This window comes from Cryptomeria japonica, unplaced genomic scaffold (genome assembly GCF_030272615.1).
Source record: "Cryptomeria japonica unplaced genomic scaffold, Sugi_1.0 HiC_scaffold_15, whole genome shotgun sequence".
Taxonomy (NCBI): domain Eukaryota; kingdom Viridiplantae; phylum Streptophyta; class Pinopsida; order Cupressales; family Cupressaceae; genus Cryptomeria; species Cryptomeria japonica.
Genome location: NW_026728837.1, coordinates 245,001 through 267,500, shown reverse-complemented (window position 1 = coordinate 267,500; position 22,500 = coordinate 245,001). Strand labels below are relative to the sequence as shown.

Below are 22,500 nucleotides of genomic sequence, written 5' to 3'. Positions count from 1 at the left end.
GAGGAGAGGAGGGATGCAGCCAAGAAAGCAATCAGGGCTCGAGGCAAGGGATGCATCAAGGATAGCAATCATGTTGTGAGGCGAGATTCCAAAGGCTAAACGTGAGAGGCTGCAGGGTCGACTCAGAGAGGTCTATGCATGTGAGAGGCTGAAAGCAAGGTCGACTCGGAGCGGTCTATGCATCGGGCGCGCTTGGGGCGACTACCAGTGCCAACCCCTTATCCCGCGACGCGTCCGACAAAGAGAACATTCCAAGGCGGCAGAGGAGGTTACCAGCCGAAGGATGCAGTAGCAATAACAGGTATAGTTCCGCGGCGGCCGAGAAGACTCACCGCATAGGAATCGGGATGCGAGGCGAGGGATGCGGCGGGAAGGCCCCGACGGCTAAACGGAAGAGGCTGCAGGGCCGCCTCGGAATGGTCCAAGCATCGGATGCGATTGGGACGACTACCAGTGCCAACCCCTTATCCCGCGATGCGTCCGATACACAGATAGTTCCAAGGCGGCCGAGGAGCCTCACCGCATATCAATCGGGGTGCGAGGCGAGGGATGGGGCGGGAAGGCCCCAACGGCTAGACGGAAGAGGCTTCAGGGCCACCTCGGAATGGTCCAAGCATCGGACGCGCTTGGGGCGACTGCCAGTGCCAACCCCTTATCCCGCGATGCGTCCGATACACAGATGGTTCCAAGGCGGCCGAGGAGCCTCACCGCATAGCAATCGGGGGTGCGAGGCGAGGGATGGGGCGGGAAGGCCCCAACGGCTAGACGGAAGAGGCTTCAGGGCCGCCTAGGAATGGTCCAAGCATCGGACACGCTTGGGGCGACTACCAGTGACAGCCCCCTATCCCGCGATGCGTCCGATACGAAGATGGTTCCAAGGCGGCCGAGGAGCCTCACCGCATAGCAATCGGGGTGCGAGGTGGGGGATGCGGCGAGATGGCCCCAACGGCTAGACGGAAGAGGCCACAGGGCCGCGTCGGAATAGTCCAAGCATCGGACGCGCTTGGGGCGACTACCAGTGACAACCCCTTATCCCGCGATGCGTCCGATACGAAGATAGTTCCAAGGCGGCCGAGGAGCCTCACCGCATAGCAATCGGGGTGCGAGGTGGGGGATGCGGCGAGATGGCCCCAACGGCTAGACGGAAGAGGTTGCAGGGCCGCCTCGGAATAGTCCAAGCATCGGACGCGCTTGGGGCGACTACCAGTGACAACCCCTTATCCCGCGATGCGTCCGATACGAAGATAGTTCCAAGGCGGCCGAAGAGCCTCACCGCATAGCAATCGGGGTGCGAGGTGGGGGATGCGGCGAGATGGCCCCAACGGCTAGACGGAAGAGGCCACAGGGCCGCCTCGAAATAGTCCAAGCATCGGACGCGCTTGGGGCGACTACCAGTGACAACCCCTTATCCCGCGATGCGTCCGATACGAAGATAGTTCCCAGGCGGCCGAGGAGCCTCACCGCATAGCAATCGGGGTGCGAGGCGAGGGATGCGGCGAGATGGCCCCAAAGGCTAGACGGAAGAGGCTGCAGGGCTGCCTCGGAATAGTCCAAGCATCAGACGCGCTTGGGGCGACTACCACTGCCAACCCCTTATCCCGCGATGCGTCCGATACACAGATAGTTCCGAGGCGGCCGAGGAGGTGGGGGATGCGGCGAGATGGCCCCAACGGCTAGACGGAAGAGGCTGCAGGGCCGCCTCGGAATAGTCCAAGCATCGGACGCGCTTGGGGCGACTACCAGTGACAACCCCTTATCCCGCGATGCGTCCGATACACAGATAGTTCCGAGGCGGCCAAGGAGCCTCACCGCATAGCAATCGTGGTGCGAGGTGGGGGATGCGGCGAGATGGCCCCAACGGCTAGACGGAAGAGGCTGCAGGGCCGCCTCGGAATGGTCCAAGCATCGGATGCGCTTGGGGCGACTACCACTGCCAACCCCTTATCCCGCGATGCGTCCGATACACAGATAGTTCCAAGGCGGCCGAGGAGCCTCACAGCATAGCAATCAGGGTGCGAGGCGAGGGATGCGGCGAGAAAGCCCCAACGGCTAGAGGGAAGAGGCTTCAGGTCCGCCTCGGAATGGTCCAAGCATCGGACGCGCTTGGGGCGACTACCAATGACAACCCCTTATCCCGCGACGTGTCCGATACACAGATAGTTCCAAGGCGGCCGAGGAGCCTCACCGCATAGCAATCGGGGTGCGAGGCGAGGGATGCGGCGAGAAGGACCCAACGGCTACACGGAAGAGGCTTCGGGGCCGCCTCGGAATGGTCCAAGCATCGGACGCGCTTGGGGCGACTACCAGTGACAACCCCTTATCCCGCGACGCGTCCGATACACAGATAGTTCCAAGGCGGCCGAGGAGCCTCACCACATAGCAATCGGGGTGCGAGGCGAGGGATGCGGCGAGAAGGACCCAACGGCTAGACGGAAGAGGCTTCGGGGCCGCCTCGGAATGGTCCAAGCATCGGACGCGCTTGGGGCGACTACCAGTGACAACCCCTTATCCCGCGACGCGTCCGATACACAGATAGTTCCAAGGCGGCCGAGGAGCCTCACCGCATAGCAATCGGGGTGCGAGGCGAGGGATGCGGCGAGAAGGACCCAACGGCTAGACGGAAGAGGCTTCGGGTCCGCCTCGGAATGGTCCAAGCATCGGACGCGCTTGGGGCGACTACCAGTGACAACCCCTTATCCCGCGACGCGTCCGATACACAGATAGTTCCAAGGCGGCCGAGGAGCCTCACCGCATAGCAATCGGGGTGCGAGGCGAGGGATGCGGCGAGAAGGACCCAACGGCTAGACGGAAGAGGCTTCGGGTCCGCCTCGGAATGGTCCAAGCATCGGACGCGCTTGGGGCGACTACCAGTGACAACCCCTTATCCCGCGACGCGTCCGATACACAGATAGTTCCAAGGCGGCCGAGGAGCCTCACCGCATAGCAATCGGGGTGCGAGGCGAGGGATGCGGCGAGAAGGACCCAACGGCTAGACGGAAGAGGCTTCGGGTCCGCCTCGGAATGGTCCAAGCATCGGACGCGCTTGGGGCGACTACCAGTGACAACCCCTTATCCCGCGACGCGTCCGATACACAGATAGTTCCAAGGCGGCCGAGGAGCCTCACCGCATAGCAATCGGGGTGCGAGGCGAGGGATGCGGCGAGAAGGACCCAACGGCTAGACGGAAGAGGCTTCGGGGCCGCCTCGGAATGGTCCAAGCATCGGACGCGCTTGGGGCGACTACCAGTGACAACCCCTTATCCCGCGACGCGTCCGATACACAGATAGTTCCGAGGCGGCCGAGGAGCCTCACCGCATAGCAATCGGGGTGCGAGGCGAAGGATGCGGCGAGAAGGACCCAACGGCTAGACGGAAGAGGCTTCGGGTCCGCCTCGGAATGGTCCAAGCATCGGACGCGCTTGGGGCGACTACCAGTGACAACCCCTTATCCCGCGACGCGTCCGATACACAGATAGTTCCAAGGCGGCCGAGGAGCCTCACCGCATAGCAATCGGGGTGCGAGGCGAGGGATGCGGCAAGAAGGACCCAACGGCTAGACAGAAGAGGCTTCAGGGCCGCCTCGGAATGGTCCAAGCATCGAACGCGCTTGGGGCGACTACCAGTGACAACCCCTTATCCCGCGACGCGTCCGATACACAGATAGTTCCGAGGCGGCCGAGGAGCCTCACCGCATAGCAATCGGGGTGCGAGGCGAGGGATGCGGCGAGAAGGACCCAACGGCTAGATGGAAGAGGCTTCAGGGCCGCCTCGGAATGGTCCAAGCATCGGACGCGCTTGGGGCGACTACCAGTGACAACCCCTTATCCCGCGACGCGTCCGATACACAGATAGTTCCGAGGCGGCCGAGGAGCCTCACCGCATAGCAATCGGGGTGCGAGGCGAGGGATGCGGCGAGAAGGACCCAACGGCTAGACGGAAGAGGCTTCAGGGCCGCCTCGGAATGGTCCAAGCATCGGACGCGCTTGGGGCGACTACCAATGACAACCCCTTATCCCGCGACGCGTCCGATACACAGATAGTTCCGAGGCGGCCGAGGAGCCTCACCGCATAGCAATCGGGGTGCGAGGCGAGGGATGCGGCGAGAAGGACCCAACGGCTAGACGGAAGAGGCTTCAGGGCCGCCTCGGAATGGTCCAAGCATCGGACGCGCTTGGGGCGACTACCAGTGACAACCCCTTATCCCGCGACGCGTCCGATACACAGATAGTTCCGAGGCGGCCGAGGAGCCTCACCGCATAGCAATCGGGGTGCGAGGCGAGGGATGCGGCGAGAAGGACCCAACGGCTAGACGGAAGAGGCTTCAGGGCCGCCTCGGAATGGTCCAAGCATCGGACGCGCTTGGGGCGACTACCGTTGCCAACCCCTTATCCCGCGATGCGTCTGATACACAGATAGTTCCGAGGCGGCCGAGGAGCCTCACCGCATAGCAATCGGGTTGCGAGGCAGATTATTGGGAAGGGAACCCCCTGGGATGCGGCTCAAGCAGTGCCCAAAGGGACTGGAATGCGGAATCACATCGAGAGACCCAAATGCTATACGAGGGCTCAAATCGAATTATCGATTTGGCCACGACATGGACGCATCGGAACGACTACCTTTGCCGAACCACTCGCAATTGCATCCATACCGAAACCAATAGACATTTCCGTTAGAGCCCTCGCATAGCATTCGGGAATCTCGCATGCCCCTCTAAATCGACCAATGCTGGCGCTCAATGAAAATCCGAGCGCTACCACCGTTCGAGCGCCAGCATTGGTCGAGTTAGAGGGGCACGGGGGAGAATGCTCCAGTCAACACCTCCCCTATATAAGTTATTTGTCCGATTCTCGCACAACCGTAGTCTGCCTCGTCGAATCAAACAACGGTCCCAGATTCCGACTTCCGTTCCGTAGAGACCCAAAAGCTAGATGGAGGCTCGCAAGAAAGAGTGTCGGCGCATAGCAATCGGGTTTCTCGAACGTTTAGGGACCGAGCTCACTTGCGGATAGGGCAAAATCCGCCAAGCAACCCAAAAGCTAGACGGGGGCTCGAATCGAATCGCCTAGGCGGCCACAACAACGACGTGTTGGATCGACTACCAGTGCCAAACCATTCAGCAAGACTAGTCTGTGTCGAGGCCGGATAGAGATTCTCAGAGAGCGCCCACATAGCATTTAGGAGACCTGCCGCGTCCCTCACACTCGACAAATGGTGGTGCACGTTTATAAATCCGAGCGATCCCAACCCTTTCAAGCACCAACATCGGTCGAGATAGAGGGGCACGGAGGGGGCTGCGTGAGACAACACAGTCCCCTATATAAGTTATTTGTCCGATTCTCACACATCCAAAGAATGGTCATCAAATCGGACAACAGCCCAAACTTCCGACTTCCGTCCCAGAAAGCCCAAGAGCTATCTAAAACGTTCATGGCCGGAACTCGATCGCGGCTATACCAGTCCGCCAAGCAACCCAAAAGCTAGACTGGAGCTCTAGTCGAATCACCTCTGTGGCCATTGCAAGGACGTGTTGGAGCGACTACCATTGCCGAACCATTCCGCAGGTCGAGTCCATACCAAGGCCGCATAGAGATTCACGATGAGCTCCTGCATAGCAATCAGGAGACTTGCCGTGTCCATCACAATCGATAAATCCTGGTGCAAGATTTTTGCATCCGAGCGCTCCAACCAGTCGAGCACCAGCATCAATCGACATAAACGGGCACGGGGGGAGGATGCTCGAGAACACTACCTCCCCTATATAAGTTATTTGTCCGATTCTCAAGCAGCCGAAGTCTGGTCATCGAATCGGGTCAAAGACCACAACTTCCGACTTTACCCACAATGCAAGTCATCGAATCGAACATCGGCCCCCGAGTCGGACTCCATGCGTATGTCAGGTCATCGGACCCAAATTCCGCCTTCCTGCGCATGGCGGGCCATCAATATCAACTCGGTCATCGGACCCAAACTCCGCCTTTTTGCGTATGGCACGCCTTCAAATCGGTCATCGGACCCAAATTCCGCCTTCCTGTGCATGGCGGGCCATCAACATCAACTCGGTCATCGGACCCAAATTCCGCCTTTCTGCGCATGGCACGCCATCAACTCGGTCATCGGACCCAAATTCCGCCTTCCTGCGCATGGCAGGTCATCGGACACAAATTCAGACCTCGCCAATATGCCTACGTATCGAATCGGTCATCGGACCCAACTTCCGACTTCATCCATACTGTAGGGTCTTAGAGGTTGGCGCGGTGCGCTCAACCCAGGGAGTCGACCCATCGAAGCATACACCTCCCCTATATAAGCTATTTGTCCGATTCCCACACCTGTGTAGTTTGCACCTCTGACCAGGACATCGACCCCAACTTCCGAACTCGACTGCAACGACGGCACCAGCGCCTTGGTGCGCACCTTGCGACGCACAGTCCCAACATTCGCCTTCCTGCACATGGCAGGTCATCGGACCCAAATTCCGACCTCGCGAGTATGCCTACATATCGAATCGGTCATCGGACCCAACTTCCGACTTCATCCATACCGTAGGGTCTTTGAGGTTGGCGCGGTGCGCTCAACCCGGGGAGTCGACCCAACGAAGCATACACCTCCCCTATATAAGCTATTTGTCCGATTCCCACACCTGTGTAGTTTGCACCTCCGATCAAGACATCGACCCCAACTTCCGAACTCGCCTCCAACGACCGAACCAGCGCCTTGGTGCGCACCTTGCAACGCACAGTGCCAACATTCGCCTTCCTGCACGTGGCAGGTCATCGGACCCAAATTCCGACCTCGCGAGTATGCCTACATATCGAATCGGTCATCGGACCCAACTTCCGACTTCATCCATACCGTAGGGTCTTTGAGGTTGGCGCGGTGCGCTCAACCCGGGGAGTCGACCCAACGAAGCATACACCTCCCCTATATAAGCTATTTGTCCGATTCCCACACCTGTGTAGCTTGCACCTCCGATCAGGACATCGACCCCAACTTCCGAACTCGACTAAAAAGACCGCACCAGCGCCTTGGTGTGCACCTTGCAACGCACAGTGCCAACATTCGCCTTCCTGCACATGGCAGGTCATCGGACCCAAATTCCGACCTCATGAGCATACCTACTAATCGAATCGGTCATCGGACCCAACTTCCGACTTCATCCATACCGTAGGGTCTTTGAGGTTGGCGCGGTGCGCTCAACCTGGGGAGTCGACCCATCGAAGCATACACCTCCCCTATATAAGCTATTTGTCCGATTCCGACACCTGTGTAGTTTGCACCTCCGCTCAGGACATCGACCCCAACTTCCGAACTCGCCTGCAACGACCGAACCAGCGCCTTGGTGCGCACCAAAAGTGCGCACTTTTGGAGGGCACTTTTGTGCGCTCCAAAGGTGCGCACTTTTGGAGGGCACTTTTCTGCGCTCCAAAGGTGCGCACTTTTGGAGGGCACTTTTTGGAGGGCACTTTTCTGCGCTCCAAAGGTGCGCACTTTTGGAGGGCACTTTTCTGCGCTCCAAAGGTGCGCACTTTTGGAGGGCACTTTTTGGAGGGCACTTTTCTGCGCTCCAAAGGTGCGCACTTTTGGAGGGCACTTTTTGGAGGGCACTTTTCTGCGCTCCAAAGGTGCGCACTTTTGGAGGGCACTTTTTGGAGGGCACTTTTCTGCGCTCCAAAGGTGCGCACTTTTGGAGGGCACTTTTTGGAGGGCACTTTTCTGCGCTCCAAAGGTGCGCACTTTTGGAGGGCACTTTTCTGCGCTCCAAAGGTGCGCACTTTTGGAGGGCACTTTTTGGAGGGCACTTTTCTGCGCTCCAAAGGTGCGCACTTTTGGAGGGCACTTTTTGGAGGGCACTTTTCTGCACTCCAAAGGTGCGCACTTTTGGAGGGCACTTTTTGGAGGGCACTTTTGTGCGCTCCAAAGGTGCGCACTTTTGGAGGGCACTTTTGTGCACTCCAAAGGTGCGCACTTTTGGAGGGCACTTTTCCTGCGCTCCAAAGGTGCACACCTAGGTGAGCACCTTCGACCACACCTTGTAGCACACCAAACTCTGACTTTCGACTTCATCCGCAATGCAGGGTCTTTGAGGTTGGCGCAATGCGCACAACCAGGGGAGTCGACCCATCAAACCCAACACCTCCCCTATATAAGCTATTTGTCTGATTCTCATACATGCGTAGCCTGCAGGAGCAATTAGGACATCGACCCCAACTTTCGGCTTCTAAACGAAAACAAGGTCTTTGAGGTTGGTGTAATGCGAACAACTAGGGGAGTCAACCCATCAAACCCAACACCTCCCCTATATAAGCTATTTGTCTGATTCTCATACATGTGTAGTCTACAGGAGCAATTAGGACATCGACCCCAACTTTTGACTTCTTAACGAAAACAAGGTCTTTGAGGTTGACGTAATGCGCACAACCAGGGGAGTCGACCCATCAAACCCAACACCTCCCCTATATAAGCTATTTGTCCGATTCTCATACATGTGTAGCCTGCAGGAGCCATTAGGACATTGACCCCAACTTTTGACTTCTTAACGAAAACAAGGTCTTTGAGGTTGGCGTAATGCGCACAACCAAGGGAGTTGACCCATCAAACCCAACACCTCCCCTATATAAGCTATTTGTCTGATTCTCATACATGTGTAGCCTGCAACAACGATTAGGACATCCACCCCAACTTCTGAATTCGTCTGCGTTGACCGCACCAAAGGTGCACGCCTTGGTGCTCACCAAAATCCGACTTCCGACTTCTTCTGCTATGCGGGGTCTTTGAGGTTGGCGCAGTGCGCACAACCAGGGGAGTCAACCCACCGAATGCAACACCTCCCCTATATAAGCTATTTGTCTGATTCTCATACATGCGTAGACTGCAGCAATGATTAGGACATCCACCCCAACTTTTGACTTCTTAAACAAGACAGGGTCTTTGAAGTTGGTGCAGTGCACACAACCAGGGGAGTCGACCCATCAAACGCAACACCTCCCCTATATAAAGCTATTTGTCCGATTCTCATACGTGTAGTCTGCAGCAGCGATTAGGACATCGACCCCAACTTCCGAATTCGTTTGCATTGACCGCACCAAAGGTGCACGCCTTGGTGTGCACCCTGGAGTGCACTTTGGTGCTCACCTCGGTGCACACTTTGGTGTGCACCTCGGTGTGCACCAAAGGTGCGCACCTTGGAGCGCACCAAAGGTGTACACTTTGGAGCGCACCACATAGGGTCTTTGAGAGGTTGGCGCAGTGCGCACACCAAGGTGGGTGTTGAGGTGCGTGCCGAGGTGGGTGGGTGCTAGGGTGCGCTCCATGGTGGGTGCCAGGGTGGGTGCGTGCTAGGGTGGATTCCAAAGAGGGTCATAGGGTGGGTGCCAAGGTGGGTTGGTGATATAGTGGGTTCAAAGGTGGGTACTAGGGTGGGTTCCAAGGTGGGTCACAAGTTGGGTGCCAGGATGCGTGGGTGTTAGGTTGGGTGCCAAGGTGGGCTCCTGCGTGGGTGGGTGCTAGGGTGGGTTTCAAGGTGGACGCGAGGGCGGGTGCCAAGGTGGGTAACAAGTTGGGTGTTAGGATGGGTGAGTGCTAGAGTGGGTGCCAAGGTGGGTGGGTGCTAAGGTGGATGCCAAGGTGGTTCACAGGGTGGGTGGGTTCTAGGGTGAGTTCCAAGGTGGGTCACAGGTTCAGTGCTAGGGTGGGTGTCAAGGCGGGTGTCGAGGTGCCTGGGTGCTAGGGTGTGGATGCCAATGTGGGTCATAGGGTGGGTACTAGGGTGGGCTGCAATGTGGGTGCCAAGGTGGGTAACATGCTCGGTGGGTTCTAAATTGGGTGCCAGGGTGGGTGTGCACCCACCTTGCCCGAGGTGGGTGCCAAGGTGCCAGTGTGGGTGGGTGCTAAGGTGGATGCCAAGGTGGGTGAGAAGGTGGGTGATAGGTTGAGTGGTAGGATGGGTGGGTGCCAAGATGGGTCACAGGGTGGGTGCAAGGGTGGGTAGGTGCTAGGGTTGGTGTCAGGGTGGGTGGGTGCTAGGTTGGGTTCCAAGGTGGGTGCGAGGGTGAGTGTCAAGGTGGGTCACAGGTTAGGTGCTAGGATGGGTGAGTGCTAGGGTGCAAAGGTGCCAGGGTGGGTGCTAGGATGGGTCGATGCTAGGGTGAGTGGCAAGGTGGGTCCACAAGTGTCAAGGTGGGTGCCGAGGTGGGTGCCAAGTCGGCGACTGCTATGGTGGATGCCAAGGTGGGTCATGGGGTGGGTGCCAAGTTGCTAGGTTGGGTTCCAAGGTGGGTGCCAACGTGGGTGCTAGGGTGCGTGGGTTAAAGGGTGTGTCACAACGTGGGTGCCAGGATGGGTGCGCACCCACACTGGCCAAGACGGGTGCGGGTGCAAGGTTGGGTTCCAAGCCCGGTCACAGGCTGGGTGCTAGGATGGGTGGGTGCCAAGGTGGGCACCAGGGTGGGTGCACCCACCCTGGCCAAGGTGGGTCACGGGGTGGGTCCTAGGGTGGGTAACGGGGTGGGTACTAAGGTGCGTGCCAAGGTGGGTCATAGGGTGGGTGCCAAGGTGGGCACCAGGGTGGGTGTGCACCAACCCTAGCCAGGGTAGGTCACGGGGTGGTTGTCGGGGTGGGCGTCAAGGAGCCAAGGTGGGTGGCAAGTAGCCAAGTTGCGTGCCAAGGTGGGTGTCGGGGTGGGTGCCAAGGATCCAAGGTGGGTGCCAAGGAACCAAGGTGGGTGTCTGGGTGGGTGCCGAGGTGGGAGCCAGGGTGGGTCCCAAGGTGAGTGCAAAGGTGGGTGCCAGGGTCAAGGTGAGTGCCAATGTGGGTTCCAAGGTGCCAGGGTCAGGGTGAGTGCCAATGTGGGTTCAAAGGTGCTAAGTTGGGTGCGAGGTTGGGTGCGAGGGTGGGTGGGTGCCAAGGTGTGCTAGGTGGAAGCCCGGGTGGGTCGGCATCCCATGGGTGTCGAGTTGGGTGCCTGATGGGTGCTTCTTGTCAAGTTTTAGTCGTCGGGACTCATTTCGAGCCTTAGAGGTCGTTTCTTGTCCGGTTGCCCTGTCTTCGACCTGGGAACCCAATTTTGGTCCTCGGGTCCCATTTTTTTTTGTCTCGCATCCCACTTTTGGCCTGTGGCCTTTTCGGGGTCGATTCTCGTTTTGGGCATCAGAGCATGTTTCTTCTCCTAAAACCCAATATTTGTTTATTAAGTCTCGGAACACATTTTTGTTCTCGTGGACCCATCATGGGTCTTGGAACGCATTTGTGGTCCTTGGGTCCCATTTTGCATCCCGAAACTTGTGTTTTGGTGCTTGATCCCTATTTTGGGTGCCCACCTTGCACCAAGTGCGCACCCGGGGCAAACCGAGCGCCTTGGTGCACCGGGGCAAGATCGAGCGTGCACCCGAGGCGCCTCGAACATGCACCAAGGTGCACTCGGCCCACATGTGAGCGCAGGTCGTTGCGCCCGAGGTGGTGTGTGGGCACCGCGTTGCAGACGGGACACTGCACGCACACGACGCCCCCTCCAGGTGCACGCACGTAGGCCGGGCCGGGTGCACACCCGACGCCCTAGCAAGGTGCGCGCACCCGGGCAGGGCTCACACTTGGCGAACGGGGCGCACTTCGCGAGGGAGGGTGTGCACCTCGACGGGGGTGGGTGGCCGGGGTGGATTCGCACGTGGGTCGCGGTTTGCTAAGTACACACTGCGACAAGCTCATAACGGGTGCGATCATACCAGCGTTAGTGCACCGGATCCCATCAGAACTCCGCAGTTAAGCGCGCTTGGGCCGGAGTAGTACTGGGATGGGTGACCTCCCGGGAAGTCCCGGTGTTGCACCCTTTTTTAGTTTTTCGCCGGGCGTCGCAATGCTATTTGAATAAACCTTTTGCCCGTTTGCGTTCTCGTCGGGGCCGGGCCGGGCCGGGGTGCGCTGCCCGCACTACCGCGCGCGCGGGGGCGACACCGAGCGCGCACCCGAGGCGCCCCGAGCACACAGGCCACGGTGCAACCCGGGCGTTGTGCGCGCACCCCGGTGCGCCCGAGGTGCTGCGCGCGCACCCAGGTGAAATCGGTGTGCACCTCGGCCAGTGCGCGCTCGGTCGAGTCGCGCACGTTGGCCAAGGTGCACGGTGATGTTTCTTACTCTAAGGTTCCGCACCAGACGCCCGGGACAGGTGAGCGAAGCTGGGCGGGGCCGGGTGCGCGGCCGGGGCAGGTGCACGCAGCTGGAGAGAGCTTTGGAGCACACTTCGGAGCGCACCAATGATGCGCTCCATTCAAAAGTTTCCTGAAAAGGCAAAAAAAGTTGAGATTATAGAATTTCCCACTTGAGAGATTGTAAAAAAAAAAAATTTAAAATGAAGGAAACGCGGGTGCCAAGGTGTGCGCGCCCGGGTGCGCAGCCCAGCCAAGGTGTGCGCACCAAGGCGCCCACCCTGGCGAAGGTGCACGCAAGGTGCGCACCCGAGGCAAACCGGACAATTAACCCAACTTTCGACTTCGCGCGCACCTGCGCACCTTGGAGCGCACTTCGGAGCGCTCCTTGGTGCGCACCAATCTTGGGCACCTCGGAGTGCACCATGGCGCCCACCAAGGTGCGCACCCGGGGCAAACCGAGCTCCGACTTCGTGCGCACCTTGGAGCGCACGAAAGGTGCGCACCATGGCGCCCACCAAGGTGCGCAGCCCAGCCAAGGCGTGCGCATCAAGGTGCGCACCCTGGCGAAGGTGCGCACCCGGGGCAAACCGAGCTCCGACTTCGTGCGCACCTTGGAGCGCACAAAAGGTGCGCAACCCAGCCAAGGTGTGCGCACCCCGGTCAAACCGAGCTCCGAATCGTGCGCACCAGAGGTGCACGCCATCGTGCGCACCTTGGAGCACACTTCGGAGCCCTCCTTGGTGCGCGCCGATGTTGCGCACCTCGGAGCGCACCCGGGGAAAACAATGCAATTAACCCGACTTTCGACTTCGTGGGCACCTCGGAGCGCTCTCGGGTTCGCACCTCGGAGCACACCGAGGTGCACACCTTTGATGCGCTGCCTTCACCAATTTCCAGAAAAGGCAAGAAAACATTGAGAAGGTGTGCGCACCGAGGTGCCCACCCTGGCGAAGGTGCACGCGAGGTGCGCACCCGGGGCAAACCGGGCTCCGACTTCGTGCACGCCGCACCTTGGAGCACACTTCGGAGCGCTCCTTGGTGCGCACCAGGGCGCGCAACCCAGCCGAGGTGCCCACCCCGGCGAAGGTGCACGCGAGGTGCGCACCCGGGGCAAACCGGGCTCCGACTTCGTGCACGCCATGGTGCCCACCGCGGCGAAGGTGCACGCGAGGTACGCACCCGGGGCAAACCGGGCTCCGACTTCGTGCACGCCGCACCTTGGAGCACACTTCGGAGCGCTCCTTGGTGCGCACCATGGTGCCCACCAGGGCGCGCAACCCCGCCGAAGGTGCACGCGAGGTGCGCACCCGGGGCAAACCGGGCTCCGACTTCGTGCACGCCGCACCTTGGAGCACACTTCGGAGCGCTCCTTGGTGCGCACCATGGTGCCCACCAGGGCGCGCAACCCCGCCGAAGGTGCACGCGAGGTGCGCACCCGGGGCAAACCGGGCTCCGACTTCGTGCACGCCATGGTGCGCACCGCGGCGAAGGTGCGCACCCGGGGCAAACCGGGCTCCGACTTCGTGCACGCCGCACCTTGGAGCACACTTCGGAGCGCTCCTTGGTGCGCACCAGGGCGCGCAACCCAGCCGAGGTGCCCACCCCGGCGAAGGTGCACGCGAGGTGCGTACCCGGGGCAAACCGGGCTCCGACTTCGTGCACGCCGCACCTTGGAGCACACTTCGGAGCGCTCCTTGGTGCGCACCATGGTGCCCACCAGGCCGCGCAACCCAGCCAAGGTGTGCGCACCAAGGTGCACGCGAGGTGCGCACCCGGGGCAAACCGGGGTCCGACTTCGTGCACGCCGCACCTTGGAGCACACATCGGGGCGCTCCCGGGTTCGCACCGGCGTTGCGCACCGTGGTGGGCACCTCGGAGCACACCAAGGTGGGCAGCGAGGTGCGCACCTTTGATGCGATGCCTTCACTAATTTCCATAAAAGGCAAAAAAAAAACGAGATTTTAAAATTTCCGTTTTGAAAGATAGTGAGAAAAAGGGAATGCTGGTGCCATCTTGAGCCCGCCCTGGTGCGCAGCCCAGCCAAGGTGTGCGCACCAAGGTGCCCACCCTGGCGAAGGTGCGCGCCCGGGCAATTAACCCAACTTCCAACTTCGCGCGCGCCAGGGTGGGAGCGCACCCAACAACCGGGCCTGGGAAGAGCCAATGCGAGAAACCCCACCAAACGCTCTGACAAAAAAAGAGGGGGCGCTCCAGTAACCCCGCTTCGGAGCGCACCCTGGGCAAACCCAGCCAAGGTGCCCACCCCGGCCAAGGTGCAGGCGAGGTGCGCACCCGGGGCAAACCGGGCTCCGACAACGTGCACGCCGCACCTTGGAGCACACTTCGTAGCGCTCCCGGGTGCGCACCTCAGAGCACACCAAGGTGGGCAGCGAGGTGCGCACCTTTGATGCGCTGCCTTCACTAATTTCCAGAAAAGGCAAAAAAAAAAGGAGATTTTAAAATTTCCGTTTTGAAAGATAGTGAAAAAAACGGAACGCGCGTGCCATCTTGAGCCCGCCCTGGTGCGCAGCCCAGGTAAGGTGCCCACCCTGGCAAAGGTGCGCACCCGGGCAATTAACCCTACTTCCGACTTCGTGCGCGCCAGGGTGGCAACCGGGCCTCGGAAGAGCCAATGCGAGAAACCCCACCAAACGCTCCGACAAAAAAAGAGGCGGCGCTCCAATAACCCCGCTTCGGAGCGCAGCCGGGGCAAACCCAGCCAAGGTGCCCACCCCGACGAAGGTGCACGCGAGGTGCGCACCCGGGGCAAACCGGGCTCCGACAACGTGCACGCAGCACCTTGGAGCACACTTCGAAGCACTCCCGGGTGCCCACCGGCGTTGCGCACCGTGGTGGGCAGCGAGGTGCGCACCTTTGATGCGCTGCCTTCACTAATTTCCAGAAAAAGGCAAAAAAAAATGAGATTTTAAAATTTCCGTTTTGAAAGATAGTGAAAAAAAAGGAACGCGGGTGCCATCTTGAGCCCGCCCTGGTGCGCAGCCCAGGCAAGGCATGCGCACCAAGGTGCCCACCCGAGGTGCACACCCGGGGCAAACCGGGCTCCGACTTCGTGCAGGCCGCACCTTGGAGCACACTTCGGAGCGCTCCTTGGTGCGCACCATGGTGCCCACCAGGGCGCGCAACCCAGCCAAGGTCTGCACACCAAGGTGCCCACCCCGGCGAAGGTGCACGCGAGGTGCGCACCCGGGGCAAACCGGGCTCCGACTTCGTGCACGCCATGGTGCCCACCGCGGCGAAGGTGCACGCGAGGTGCGCACCCGGGGCAAACCGGGCTCCGACTTCGTGCACGCCGCACCTTGGAGCACACTTCGGAGCGCTCCTTGGTGCGCACCATGGTGCCCACCAGGGCGCGCAACCCAGCCAAGGTGTGCGCACCAAGGTGCACGCGAGGTGCGCACCCGGGGCAAACCGGGGTCCGACTTCGTGCACGCCGCACCTTGGAGCACACATCGGAGCGCTCCCAGGTTCGCACCAGCGTTGCGCACCTTTGATGCGCTGCCTTCACTAATTTCCAGAAAAGGCAAAAAAAAACGAGATTTTAAAATTTCCGTTCTGAAAGATAGTGAAAAAAACGGAACGCGGGTGCCATCTTGAGCCCTTCCTGGTGCGCAGCCCAGGCAAGTTGTGCGCACCAAGGTGCCCACCCTGGCGGAGGTGCGCGCCCGGGGCAATCCGGGCTCCGACTTCGTGCACTGCATGGTGCCCACCAAGGCGCGCAACCCAGCCAAGGTGCCCACCGCAGCGAAGGTGCACGCGAGGTGCGCACCCGAGGTGCACACCCGGGGCAAACCGGGCTCCGACTTCGTGCACGCCGCACCTTGGAGCACACTTCAGAGCGCTCCTTGGTGCGCACCAGGGCGCGCAACCCAGCCGAGGTGCCCACCCCGGCGAAGGTGCACGCGAGGTGCGCACCCGGGGCAAACCGGGCTCCGACTTCGTGCACGCCATGGTGCCCACCGCGGCGAAGGTGCGCACCCGGGGCAAACCAGGCTCCGACTTCGTGCACGCCGCACCTTGGAGCACACTTCGGAGCGCTCCTTGGTGCGCACCATGGTGCCCACCAGGCCGCGCAACCCAGCCAAGGTGTGCGCACCAAGGTGCACGCGAGGTGCGCACCCGGGGCAAACCGGGGTCCGACTTCGTGCACGCCGCACCTTGGAGCACACATCGGGGCGCTCCCGGGTTCGCACCGGCGTTGCGCACCGTGGTGGGCACCTCGGAGCACACCAAGGTGGGCAGCGAGGTGCGCACCTTTGATGCGATGCCTTCACTAATTTCCATAAAAGGCAAAAAAAAAACGAGATTTTAAAATTTCCGTTTTGAAAGATAGTGAGAAAAAGGGAATGCTGGTGCCATCTTGAGCCCGCCCTGGTGCGCAGCCCAGCCAAGGTTTGCGCACCAAGGTGCCCACCCTGGCGAAGGTGCGCGCCCGGGCAATTAACCCAACTTCCAACTTCGCGCGCGCCAGGGTGGGAGCGCACCCAACAACCGGGCCTGGGAAGAGCCAATGCGAGAAACCCCACCAAACTCTCTGACAAAAAAAGAGGGGGCGCTCCAGTAACCCCGCTTCGGAGCGCACCCTGGGCAAACCCAGCCAAGGTGCCCACCCCGGCCAAGGTGCAGGCGAGGTGCGCACCCGGGGCAAACCGGGCTCCGACAACGTGCACGCCGCACCTTGGAGCACACTTCGTAGCGCTCCCGGGTGCGCACCTCAGAGCACACCAAGGTGGGCAGCGAGGTGCGCACCTTTGATGCGCTGCCTTCACTAATTTCCAGAAAAGGCAAAAAAAAAAGGAGATTTTAAAATTTCCGTTTTGAAAGATAGTGAAAAAAACGGAACGCGCGTGCCATCTTGAGCCCGCCCTGGTGCGCAGCCCAGGTAAGGTGCCACCCTGGCAAAGGTGCGCACCCGGGCAATTAACCCTACTTCCGACTTCGTGCGCGCCAGGGTGGCAACCGGGCCTCGGAAGAGCCAATGCGAGAAACCCCACCAAACGCTCCGACAAAAAAAGAGGCGGCGCTCCAATAACCCCGCTTCGGAGCGCAGCCGGGGCAAACCCAGCCAAGGTGCCCACCCCGACGAAGGTGCACGCGAGGTGCGCACCCGGGGCAAACCGGGCTCCGACAACGTGCACGCAGCACCTTGGAGCACACTTCGAAGCACTCCCGGGTGCCCACCGGCGTTGCGCACCGTGGTGGGCAGCGAGGTGCGCACCTTTGATGCGCTGCCTTCACTAATTTCCAGAAAAAGGCAAAAAAAAATGAGATTTTAAAATTTCCGTTTTGAAAGATAGTGAAAAAAAAGGAACGCGGGTGCCATCTTGAGCCCGCCCTGGTGCGCAGCCCAGGCAAGGCATGCGCACCAAGGTGCCCACCCGAGGTGCACACCCGGGGCAAACCGGGCTCCGACTTCGTGCAGGCCGCACCTTGGAGCACACTTCGGAGCGCTCCTTGGTGCGCACCATGGTGCCCACCAGGGCGCACCCGGGGCAAACCGGGCTCCGACTTCGTGCACGCCGCACCTTGGAGCACACATCGGAGCGCTCCCAGGTTCGCACCAGCGTTGCGCACCTTTGATGCACTGCCTTCACTAATTTCCAGAAAAGGCAAAAAAAAATGATATTTTAAAATTTCCGTTCTGAAAGATAGTGAAAAAAACGGAACGCGGGTGCCATCTTGAGCCCTTCCTGGTGCGCAGCCCAGGCAAGTTGTGCGCACCAAGGTGCCCACCCTGGCGGAGGTGCGCGCCCGGGGCAAACCGGGCTCCGACTTCGTGCACTGCATGGTGCCCACCAAGGCGCGCAACCCAGCCAAGGTGCCCACCGCAGCGAAGGTGCACGCGAGGTGCGCACCCGAGGTGCACACCCGGGGCAAACCGGGCTCCGACTTCGTGCACGCCGCACCTTGGAGCACACTTCAGAGCGCTCCTTGGTACGCACCAGGGCGCGCAACCCAGCCAAGGTGCTCACCCCGGCGAAGGTGCACGCGAGGTGCGCACCCGGGGCAAACCGGGCTCGGACTTCGTGCACGCCGCACCTTGGAGCACACATCGGAGCGCTCCCGGGTTCGCACCAGCATTGCGCACCTTTGATGCGCTGCCTTCACTAATTTCCAGAAAAGGCAAAAAAAAGAAAAAAATGAGATTTTAAAATTTCCGTTTTGAAAGATAGTGAAAAAAACGGAACGCGGGTGCCATCTTGAGCCCGCCCTGGTGTGCAGCCCAGGCAAGTTGTGCGCACCAAGGCACCCACCCTGGCCAAGGTGGGTCACGGGGTGGGTCCTAGGGTGGGTAACGGGGTGGGTACTAAGGTGCGTGCCAAGGTGGGTCATAGGGTGGGTGCCAAGGTGGGCACCAGGGTGGGTGTGCACCAACCCTAGCCAGGGTAGGTCACGGGGTGGTTGTCGGGGTGGGCGTCAAGGAGCCAAGGTGGGTGGCAAGTAGCCAAGTTGCGTGCCAAGGTGGGTGTCGGGGTGGGTGCCAAGGATCCAAGGTGGGTGCCAAGGAACCAAGGTGGGTGTCTGGGTGGGTGCCGAGGTGGGAGCCAGGGTGGGTCCCAAGGTGAGTGCAAAGGTGGGTGCCAGGGTCAAGGTGAGTGCCAATGTGGGTTCCAAGGTGCCAGGGTCAGGGTGAGTGCCAATGTGGGTTCAAAGGTGCTAAGTTGGGTGCGAGGTTGGGTGCGAGGGTGGGTGGGTGCCAAGGTGTGCTAGGTGGAAGCCCGGGTGGGTCGGCATCCCATGGGTGTCGAGTTGGGTGCCTGATGGGTGCTTCTTGTCAAGTTTTAGTCGTCGGGACTCATTTCGAGCCTTAGAGGTCGTTTCTTGTCCGGTTGCCCTGTCTTCGACCTGGGAACCCAATTTTGGTCCTCGGGTCCCATTTTTTTTTGTCTCGCATCCCACTTTTGGCCTGTGGCCTTTTCGGGGTCGATTCTCGTTTTGGGCATCAGAGCATGTTTCTTCTCCTAAAACCCAATATTTGTTTATTAAGTCTCGGAACACATTTTTGTTCTCGTGGACCCATCATGGGTCTTGGAACGCATTTGTGGTCCTTGGGTCCCATTTTGCATCCCGAAACTTGTGTTTTGGTGCTTGATCCCTATTTTGGGTGCCCACCTTGCACCAAGTGCGCACCCGGGGCAAACCGAGCGCCTTGGTGCACCGGGGCAAGATCGAGCGTGCACCCGAGGCGCCCCGAACATGCACCAAGGTGCACTCGGCCCACATGTGAGCGCAGGTCGTTGCGCCCGAGGTGGTGTGTGGGCACCGCGTTGCAGACGGGACACTGCACGCACACGACGCCCCCTCCAGGTGCACGCACGTAGGCCGGGCCGGGTGCACACCCGACGCCCTAGCAAGGTGCGCGCACCCGGGCAGGGCTCACACTTGGCGAACGGGGCGCACTTCGCGAGGGAGGGTGTGCACCTCGACGGGGGTGGGTGGCCGGGGTGGATTCGCACGTGGGTCGCGGTTTGCTAAGTACACACTGCGACAAGCTCATAACGGGTGCGATCATACCAGCGTTAGTGCACCGGATCCCATCAGAACTCCGCAGTTAAGCGCGCTTGGGCCGGAGTAGTACTGGGATGGGTGACCTCCCGGGAAGTCCCGGTGTTGCACCCTTTTTTAGTTTTTCGCCGGGCGTCGCAATGCTATTTGAATAAACCTTTTGCCCGTTTGCGTTCTCGTCGGGGCCGGGCCGGGCCGGGGTGCGCTGCCCGCACTACCGCGCGCGCGGGGGCGACACCGAGCGCGCACCCGAGGCGCCCCGAGCACACAGGCCACGGTGCAACCCGGGCGTTGTGCGCGCACCCCGGTGCGCCCGAGGTGCTGCGCGCGCACCCAGGTGAAATCGGTGTGCACCTCGGCCAGTGCGCGCTCGGTCGAGTCGCGCACGTTGGCCAAGGTGCACGGTGATGTTTCTTACTCTAAGGTTCCGCACCAGACGCCCGGGACAGGTGAGCGAAGCTGGGCGGGGCCGGGTGCGCGGCCGGGGCAGGTGCACGCAGCTGGAGAGAGCTTTGGAGCACACTTCGGAGCGCACCAATGATGCGCTCCATTCAAAAGTTTCCTGAAAAGGCAAAAAAAGTTGAGATTATAGAATTTCCCACTTGAGAGATTGTAAAAAAAAAAAATTTAAAATGAAGGAAACGCGGGTGCCAAGGTGTGCGCGCCCGGGTGCGCAGCCCAGCCAAGGTGTGCGCACCAAGGCGCCCACCCTGGCGAAGGTGCACGCAAGGTGCGCACCCGAGGCAAACCGGACAATTAACCCAACTTTCGACTTCGCGCGCACCTGCGCACCTTGGAGCGCACTTCGGAGCGCTCCTTGGTGCGCACCAATCTTGGGCACCTCGGAGTGCACCATGGCGCCCACCAAGGTGCGCACCCGGGGCAAACCGAGCTCCGACTTCGTGCGCACCTTGGAGCGCACGAAAGGTGCGCACCATGGCGCCCACCAAGGTGCGCAGCCCAGCCAAGGCGTGCGCATCAAGGTGCGCACCCTGGCGAAGGTGCGCACCCGGGGCAAACCGAGCTCCGACTTCGTGCGCACCTTGGAGCGCACAAAAGGTGCGCAACCCAGCCAAGGTGTGCGCACCCCGGTCAAACCGAGCTCCGAATCGTGCGCACCAGAGGTGCACGCCATCGTGCGCACCTTGGAGCACACTTCGGAGCCCTCCTTGGTGCGCGCCGATGTTGCGCACCTCGGAGCGCACCCGGGGAAAACAATGCAATTAACCCGACTTTCGACTTCGTGGGCACCTCGGAGCGCTCTCGGGTTCGCACCTCGGAGCACACCGAGGTGCACACCTTTGATGCGCTGCCTTCACCAATTTCCAGAAAAGGCAAGAAAACATTGAGAAGGTGTGCGCACCGAGGTGCCCACCCTGGCGAAGGTGCACGCGAGGTGCGCACCCGGGGCAAACCGGGCTCCGACTTCGTGCACGCCGCACCTTGGAGCACACTTCGGAGCGCTCCTTGGTGCGCACCAGGGCGCGCAACCCAGCCGAGGTGCCCACCCCGGCGAAGGTGCACGCGAGGTGCGCACCCGGGGCAAACCGGGCTCCGACTTCGTGCACGCCATGGTGCCCACCGCGGCGAAGGTGCACGCGAGGTACGCACCCGGGGCAAACCGGGCTCCGACTTCGTGCACGCCGCACCTTGGAGCACACTTCGGAGCGCTCCTTGGTGCGCACCATGGTGCCCACCAGGGCGCGCAACCCCGCCGAAGGTGCACGCGAGGTGCGCACCCGGGGCAAACCGGGCTCCGACTTCGTGCACGCCGCACCTTGGAGCACACTTCGGAGCGCTCCTTGGTGCGCACCATGGTGCCCACCAGGGCGCGCAACCCCGCCGAAGGTGCACGCGAGGTGCGCACCCGGGGCAAACCGGGCTCCGACTTCGTGCACGCCATGGTGCGCACCGCGGCGAAGGTGCGCACCCGGGGCAAACCGGGCTCCGACTTCGTGCACGCCGCACCTTGGAGCACACTTCGGAGCGCTCCTTGGTGCGCACCAGGGCGCGCAACCCAGCCGAGGTGCCCACCCCGGCGAAGGTGCACGCGAGGTGCGTACCCGGGGCAAACCGGGCTCCGACTTCGTGCACGCCGCACCTTGGAGCACACTTCGGAGCGCTCCTTGGTGCGCACCATGGTGCCCACCAGGCCGCGCAACCCAGCCAAGGTGTGCGCACCAAGGTGCACGCGAGGTGCGCACCCGGGGCAAACCGGGGTCCGACTTCGTGCACGCCGCACCTTGGAGCACACATCGGGGCGCTCCCGGGTTCGCACCGGCGTTGCGCACCGTGGTGGGCACCTCGGAGCACACCAAGGTGGGCAGCGAGGTGCGCACCTTTGATGCGATGCCTTCACTAATTTCCATAAAAGGCAAAAAAAAAACGAGATTTTAAAATTTCCGTTTTGAAAGATAGTGAGAAAAAGGGAATGCTGGTGCCATCTTGAGCCCGCCCTGGTGCGCAGCCCAGCCAAGGTGTGCGCACCAAGGTGCCCACCCTGGCGAAGGTGCGCGCCCGGGCAATTAACCCAACTTCCAACTTCGCGCGCGCCAGGGTGGGAGCGCACCCAACAACCGGGCCTGGGAAGAGCCAATGCGAGAAACCCCACCAAACGCTCTGACAAAAAAAGAGGGGGCGCTCCAGTAACCCCGCTTCGGAGCGCACCCTGGGCAAACCCAGCCAAGGTGCCCACCCCGGCCAAGGTGCAGGCGAGGTGCGCACCCGGGGCAAACCGGGCTCCGACAACGTGCACGCCGCACCTTGGAGCACACTTCGTAGCGCTCCCGGGTGCGCACCTCAGAGCACACCAAGGTGGGCAGCGAGGTGCGCACC

At 61.0% G+C, this 22,500-nt stretch overlaps 2 non-coding genes across 2 annotated transcripts; both read left to right on the top strand.

Moving 5' to 3' along the window:
• Nucleotides 1-11,704: 11,704 nt before the first annotated feature.
• LOC131860536 (5S ribosomal RNA) lies at nucleotides 11,705-11,823 on the top strand. The gene has a single exon (XR_009359630.1). It is a non-coding gene; the product is annotated as a 5S ribosomal RNA (ribosomal RNA).
• A 7,837-nt stretch (nucleotides 11,824-19,660) lies between these two features.
• Nucleotides 19,661-19,779, top strand: LOC131860524 (5S ribosomal RNA). Its single transcript, XR_009359619.1, has one exon. It is a non-coding gene; the product is annotated as a 5S ribosomal RNA (ribosomal RNA).
• Nucleotides 19,780-22,500: the final 2,721 nt, after the last annotated feature.